This window comes from Aythya marila (genome assembly GCF_965140915.1).
Source record: "Aythya marila genome assembly, chromosome: 10".
Taxonomy (NCBI): Eukaryota; Metazoa; Chordata; class Aves; order Anseriformes; family Anatidae; genus Aythya; species Aythya marila.
Window position 1 is genome coordinate 12,220,844 of NC_139051.1, and position 7,190 is coordinate 12,228,033.

The following is a 7,190-nucleotide window of genomic DNA, read 5'->3' on the forward strand; positions in this document are numbered from 1 at the left end:
ACCGCCACGCCCACCGCGCGTCACCGCAAGGACACGCCCCTTCTCAGAAGCCACGCCCCCCCCCAGGACACGCCCCCTTGGAGGACACGCCCGCTTGGTGCCGCCTCCGCTTGTGGCCACGCCTACTCTCGTAGAGGCCACGCCCCCAGAGCGCCCGGCCGTGCTGCAGCGCCCCCTGGCGGCAAGGAGGGCACGGGGAGGGTGCTGGGGGGTGGGGGTATTGGGGTGGGGATTTGGGGGTGCTGAGTGGGGATTTGGGGGTACAAGGGGATTTGGGGGTACTGGGTGGGGATTTGGGGGTATAGGGGTGAGAATTTGGGGGTACGGGGTGGGATATGGGGGTACAGGGGTGAGGTTTGGGGGTACAGGGTGGGGATTTGGGGGTACGGGGTGGGGTTTGGGGGTACAGGGTGGGGATTTGGGGTGCTGGGTGGGGATTTGGGGGTGTAGGGTGGGGATTTGGGGTACAGGGTGAGGATTTGGAGGTGCAGGGCGGAAATTTGGGGTACGGGGTGGGGGTTTGGGGTGCAGGGATGGGGATTTGGGGTACGGGGTGGGGATTTGGGGGGGTTCAGGAATGGGATTTGGGGGTACAGGGTGGGGATTTGGGGTACGGGGTGAGGATTTGGGGGTGCAGGGGTTGGGTTTGGGGGTGCAGAGTGAGCATTTCAGGGTGTAGGGTGAGGATTTGGGGGAGCGGGGTGGGGATGCAAGGCTGCAGGGACGTAGGGTGTGGGATGCAGGTACAGATGTAGGGTGCGGGGCTGGGGTGCAGTGATACAGGCTGCAGGGTGCAGGATGTAGGGTTCAGTAGTTCAGGGGTGCAGTGTGTAGGATATAAGTGCAGGGGTGCAGTGATATAGAGTTGGATGTAGGCTGCAGGATGCAGGTACAGGTGCAAGGTGCAGGGCTGGGTCACAGTGATACGGGGTGCAGGGTGTAAGGTGCAGGGTGCTGGGATGCAGGGTGTAGGATATGGGGCGGGGGTGCAGTGATATAGGGTTTAGGGTTGCTGGATACAGGTGCAGGGTGCAGGATGTGGGGTGCAGAGCTGCAGGGGTGCAGTGATGCAGGGTGTAGGATACAGGTGCAGGGTGCAGGGGTGCAGTGGTACAAGGTGCAGGGCTGCAGGATGAAGGTGCAGAGATGTAAGGGTGCTGGGTGCAGGATGTAGGGTGCAGAGCTGCAGTGACATAGGGGTCAGGGCTGCAGGATACAGGTACAGGGGGTGCAGCGATTCAGGGCTGCAGGGTACAGGGATGCAGGTGTAGGATATGGGGTGCAGGCTGTAGGATACTGGTGCAGTGATGCAGGGTGCAGGATCTAGGTGCAGGCTCACAGTGATGCAAGGCTGCAGGGTGCAGGATATAAATGCAGGGTTGCACTGATACAGGGGTGCAGGGTGCAGGGGTGCAGCAATTCGCCGTTTGCAGTTCGCAGGTGCCTGGTGCAGGTGCTCCCCAGCAGGCAGCTGCTCAGCAGAGGGCACCAATGGCTCGCGAATCCACCCGGCCGCATTTCGGCTGCGGATTTGCGTGCAGCAGCGCTGCGAGGGCTGCAGGGACAGGCACTGCAGCAGCCCCTGGGCCTCTGCAGCCCTCAGCACCCACCTGCAGCACCGCCGGCTGCGGAGGCCACGCAGCACAGCTATGGGGTGCCTCTGCCTGACCCCAGGGCATGCACGGTGCCCTCCGGCCTGCGACACCCCAAAAAAAACCTCTCTGCTGTGTGCGTTGTCCCAAAGCATGGGGACACCCAGGTGTGAGAGCACCCTGGTGCTGCAGAGCCACCCTCGGGGCGGTTTCCAACCCGAGTTCGAGGACGGATGTTTGGGAAGGTAATTAGGACGTGTTTGGAAAAGCAGCACCTTGCCGGGACACGGCTGGGGCTGCCCTGACCCCACGGGGTCCCAGCGGGGCCGTGCTCCCCCAGGACACAGGTCACTGCCCGGCTTGGGGGCGCATGGAAATCACCCGGCGCCAGCCGAGGGCACGGAAAGAATAGGTGGAGAGCCAGCGCTCAGAAACAGGAGTGGTTTGGTGTTTCCGTAGAGATTAGCTGTATTCCAGGGTGAGGTTTCCTTGCTCTGGACAATATTCGAGCTGCTGTGTTCCTCCTGAGCCCCTCCAGGCTGGGTGTGCAGGAGCCCCATGGCACCGCCGCTCGCTGCAACCCTGCAGCTATCCCCAAGGGGCCGGGCAGCGAATGCGCAGCACCCGGTGGCACAGGGGTGAGGGTATTTGGGGCTCTGGGTTGGGTGAGAAGTGCTGGAGCCTCCGGGTCAGCACCAGGACGTGGAGGCCTCCACCTCCTGCATGAGCCTCGTGGCACCATGGGAGCTCCCTGTGCTTGGCACACAAGGAAGGGGCCTGGATTTCCTCCCCCGGGGTGGGGAAGCCGAGGCGATGCTCTGCCCGCCCCATAAAGCCCCTGATGGCATCCCGAGAGCAGGGTGAGCGCCTGCTGCCCGTGGCGGTGAGGAACCGGCTCTTCATTACGAGCCGCAGGTGATTTATCTAGGGGCAGCGAGTACAGATCCCGCTGCGTCACTCGGGAGGTGACCTTCATCCCCCCGATAACAGCACTGCCATCCGCCGCCGTGAAAAAACACTTCACAGGCCTGGACGTGGAAGAGGGAGGAGGCACGAGGCCTTCAGCCCCCTCCGCAGCACCCGCAGAGCCCCTACCAGGGGCAGGGGGCTGCTCCCGCAGGGGTTTGGTGCTGCGCAGAGGCAGTGCCCCGCTGGGCAGCGTTGCCCAAGGGCGCCCATAGGATCGCAGCGCAACCGCGCGGGCGCTGCCTACGCTCCTACGGCTCCGCATCGTCAACACGTTGCGAAACGGCAGCGGGATCGATCCTGCCACTTTTAGGTGTGCAAATATTATTGTGCTCCCGCGGGGCCTCTCCGGGTGAAAAGTCAGGCGGGGAGGGAGGCGCCGCGGGGACCCCGGGCTCCGGAAACCGGGCAAGGCCACCGGGAAGCGGGGTGACCGTGGATGGCACCGGGAGGTGGCACTGGGAGGCTGCTCTGCCAGCCTCGTGTTTGACGGCATCTCAGCAGCCTGTCCTCGTGGAAAAAAACTCGTTAGGGTTGGGAGCGGGTGGCTCAGCACTCCCTGGGCTGGTGGGCACCCAGGAGGGGATGGCAGGAGGGGGACAGCCACCAGGGACACCTGGCTCTTGCCACTATCCCCATGTGTGCCCCGTGGGACCCTGCTCCCCAAAATCCTCATCAGGAGAAGCCCCCAAACACGGCCAGCAGCAGGGAACAGCCAGATTGGGGCTGTGTGAGGCAGCTGGGGGGCCCCAAATGGGAAGCAGCAGCAAGGAGCAGAGCGGCCGGGGCTGCCTTGCGCAACGCTGGTGCATGGAGCCTATGGACGGCCTGGCCGGGGCCCAGGGCCCCTCCTTCGGCTGTGGGGAAGGAACATCCAGCTGCTGTCAACAGCTGCAATTCCTAGAAACGACCAAGACAGAAGGTCGGACGGGTGGAGGGAGCGCGGCGGGCGCGGACAGCCGGGGGCTCTGCCTGCACGCGCGGACACACCGCGGGTTTTGTGACGGGCGGCTCGCCCGGCCAGCTCCGCTTGGAAAAAAACAACCCCTCGGCTCCGTGCAGCTGAGTCCCAGACAGAAAAAAGGCGGTGGGACGGAGCCCGTGGTCCCACCAGGAGCTGTCAGCCTGGCGTGGCGGCTGCCAGGCCTCGCTGTGGGCCTCGCGCTGCCTCCGCCGAGCCGCAGGCCGCGAGGGAAGGCTGCGGGAGGCCGAAGGCTGCGGGAGGCCACTGGCCTCACCCTCATTTCCATACAATGCAGGGAAGGCGGCTTCGCCTCCTGGCAGCTCCCGTCCTGTCCCGGGACACGCGCTGCTCCGTGTCCTCCCCGCCCTGCCCCGGGGACTCTGGGCTGCAGCACCGGGCAAGCAGCAGCACAGGACTCCTCGGTGCAACAGACAGACACGTGTGTGACAGACGGACACCCCAGTCCCACTGTGGCATGTAACTGTGGCTGTGGGTGCTCATGGATTCCCTCAGGGATTGCCATATGGAGCTGTGATGCCCCAGCTCATCCCCGGGGCTGCCCTGTGCCAAGGGACCTCCTCCGCAGCCCAGGGACCCGCCGGGCTCTCCTCGGGCCACGAGTGCCAGGGGCACGCTGCTGGCAGGTCCCTGCCATCAAAGCGGGGCTCAGTTTGCAGCTCCGGCCACAGGAATGCGATTCATCTCCATCCAGCTGCCCCGTGGCGAGTCCCAGCAGCCGCCTCCTGCCCCAGTTTTTGGGCTAAAAGTGAGCTATTTGTGTAACGAGCGGTCCTCGTGAGCCCGGCGCAGCATCGTGCGGGGAGGCAGAAGGGCTGTGGGTGCCCAGCTCCCGGACCGGGTGCTGCACCTTGCTTTTCCCCTTGAAAGGCCATCAGGGAGGGAAGGCGGGGTGCTCAGGAGGGCTGGCAGGAAAAGGTGGGTCTCCTCCAAGCATCAGGAAGCAGCCGGGGAGGGGACCAGACACCGGGGAGCCGGCGGCGCCACGAGGAAGGGGTCAGGGGAGCGGGGATGTGTGCTCAGCATCACCCTCGGCCAAGGTAGAGCTCGGTCTGCAGCTCTCTGTGCTCTACAGCCACGGAAAGGGGTTGTTCTGCTTTAGGTTTCCTCCCCGGTACCTGCAGTGACCCGCGGGTGTCCCTCCGGCCAGGAGGGGACATCTCCGGAGCACAAGGTCAGCCCGCTCCTGCCTGCCAGCATCGACCCTGCGCTGCTGGTGGAAAAACAGGAGCAAAACAGGAGTATTGGAAGAAAAGCCTCGCACAAACACACAGCTCCAGGGCAGAGGGTGTCAACCCTGGTCCCAAGGGAGCAAGGCAGGACAAGTGTCCTGCGTGCACAAGTGTCCGGGCGTGCACGGCCCCGGGGGAAGGCAGGGCAGCCCCGCACCCAGGGGTGCCAGCAGGAGCCCCGCTGGTGCCGTGCCGAGGCCCGGCTTTACGTAATTCCCTTTCCACAAACACAAGGAATCGCTCGGAGGGATTTGTGCAGAGCAGCATGGAAGGCAAACAGCCCTGCTCTTGAACTTTGCAGGATAATGTTCCATTCAGAGCCGCTCGCTGTCTGGGTCGCCCCCGCCTTAACCCTGCAGGACGTGGGCTGGGCCGAGCGCCAGCACCAGAAGGGGTTTAGATCACGGGCCGGCGAGGGATGTCCTCCTCCCAACGCTTTGATCTTGCTCCTTTTAAAGCATCTAAAAGAAGAGCTGTCCCTGCGCTCCCTGTCCCGTTCCCTGACTGTGTTTTTGCTGCTCTGGCAAGCAAAAGGGGTGGCAAAAGGATTTAAGCGGGGAGCAGAAGTGAGCTCTGTCTCCCCCCGTTCTCACGCACCCGCTGCACCCAGATAATTGCCATCGCACACCCCAACTGCTCCGTGGGGCTCACAGCAGTCTGGAGCCCTGTTACGCCGCCCCCCGGGCAGAGCCCTGCCTGCGAGCAGCAGAACAAAGAGGGCTTGTTGCGGAGGCAGCTTGCATCAGAGCAAATGCGATTGTTCTCATCGGATTTGATGAGTTCCCTCCGGAGTTCAGACGTAACGCAAGTGCATTAGAGGACTTTATCCCTGCTAATTTCAGACTACAAAGTCAAACCGTGTATCGGATGGATCCGCACAGGTGGGCTTATTTATATTCTGCAGCGGTGCTGGGTGACTGCAGCGCCTGCCAGGAACTCGGCGTTAGCAGAGGGCACTGCAGAACCCGAAGGGAAACGTCACGTTGCTGCCAGCGATCCTCCTCCTGCTGCCCAGTCCCCCTCCTGCTTCCCGGCACTGACTCACACCTGGGCACAGCGCGGAGAGACAGCAGGAAGTTTTGCTGATTGCTGCCCAAAGCATTTTGCAACCAAAATGCCCGGAGCCCACGGACCCAGCGCCTCCCTGGGCATTTTCACAGCTCAGTGGGGCTGAGCGTTAAGCCCCGTGAAGCACAAAATAGCAAGTGGGTGATGGACAAACCTGGCTCATGTGGAATCCCCCCACCTCCAAGCGTGGCCATGGAACAGCCAGGTGACTGCAGAACGTAAAAAAAAAAATATGTTTAATACTGACACCAGATTGGGCACGGGCGCTATGGAACAAACAAGAAAAGCAACCGCCACCGACTCATGTTGCAAGAGTAAAGGTAAAAAACCTCTCAGAAAAGTACAAAAGAGCACAGGACAGGCAGCAGGCAGACTTTGAACAGGAGAAGCTGATAGCAACAGCCAGGCCGTCGCCCCGCCGATCACATGCTCCCTGCAGACACTGAGGGGTACCCAGGGGCTCAGGAGGGCGACCTCCCTGCTCTGTACCTGCAGCTTTCCCCGTGTCCCCCTGCCTCGTAGGCCTGTGGGCAGTGGATGGGCTGGGGAAAGGACCCCAGCAGCACCCACATCCCCAGCCCCTTCATTTCTGCGTGCCCTCGCTGCTTTATCCGGGACAGCTGCAACGAGCAGCAGCGTTCCTGTGCTCCTGTGCTCACAGCCCGCTTCCCATTTGCCCCATCACGATGACTTGCAAGCTGCCCAAGGGGAGAAGTCAGCCAGCGAAAAAGGGCCAGATAAATAACACCTAGATAAATAAACAGGCCTCTTCCAAAAGAAAAAAGTGGAGTTACTCTTATTTTTCTTGCCGTTATTCGCTGTTTTCTCACCTTTTGACACTTCTTCCCACCTATTTGTCCCGAGTAAGATTTTAAGCTACTTAGGGTAACTTTCAGGCTCTGCAGCCCTGCCCTGGGAGCTGCTGTAACAGCTAATCCTGTAGGAGTCTTTTACGTATGTCTTGGCTCAGCCTAGATTAAGAAAATGTATATAGAAACAGGTTACACAGCAGGGGATTCAGTTTACAAGGTCCTGAAATTGGAAACAGCTTGTTGGCTATTTTAAAAGACAAGTTCTCACTTGAAGTCACTTTTTTTTTTTCTGGCCAGGAGACCTCTGGAGGTCTCCATCCAGCCTTTGTGCGTTTGGTTGCTCTGAGCTGTCTTTTTCCCTGACCTACAGAGGCCCTGTTCCTTGGCCTCTCCTCAAAGGCAGGTGCTCCGGCCCCCGGCCAGGCTGGCAGCTCTCCACTGGACTTGCTCGTGGCTCTTGAGAGGAAGCCCAGCAGTGATGTTATTCCACACGCAGCGTAACGAGCCAGGTGCTGGTTTTACGCTGCCTTTGCATTAC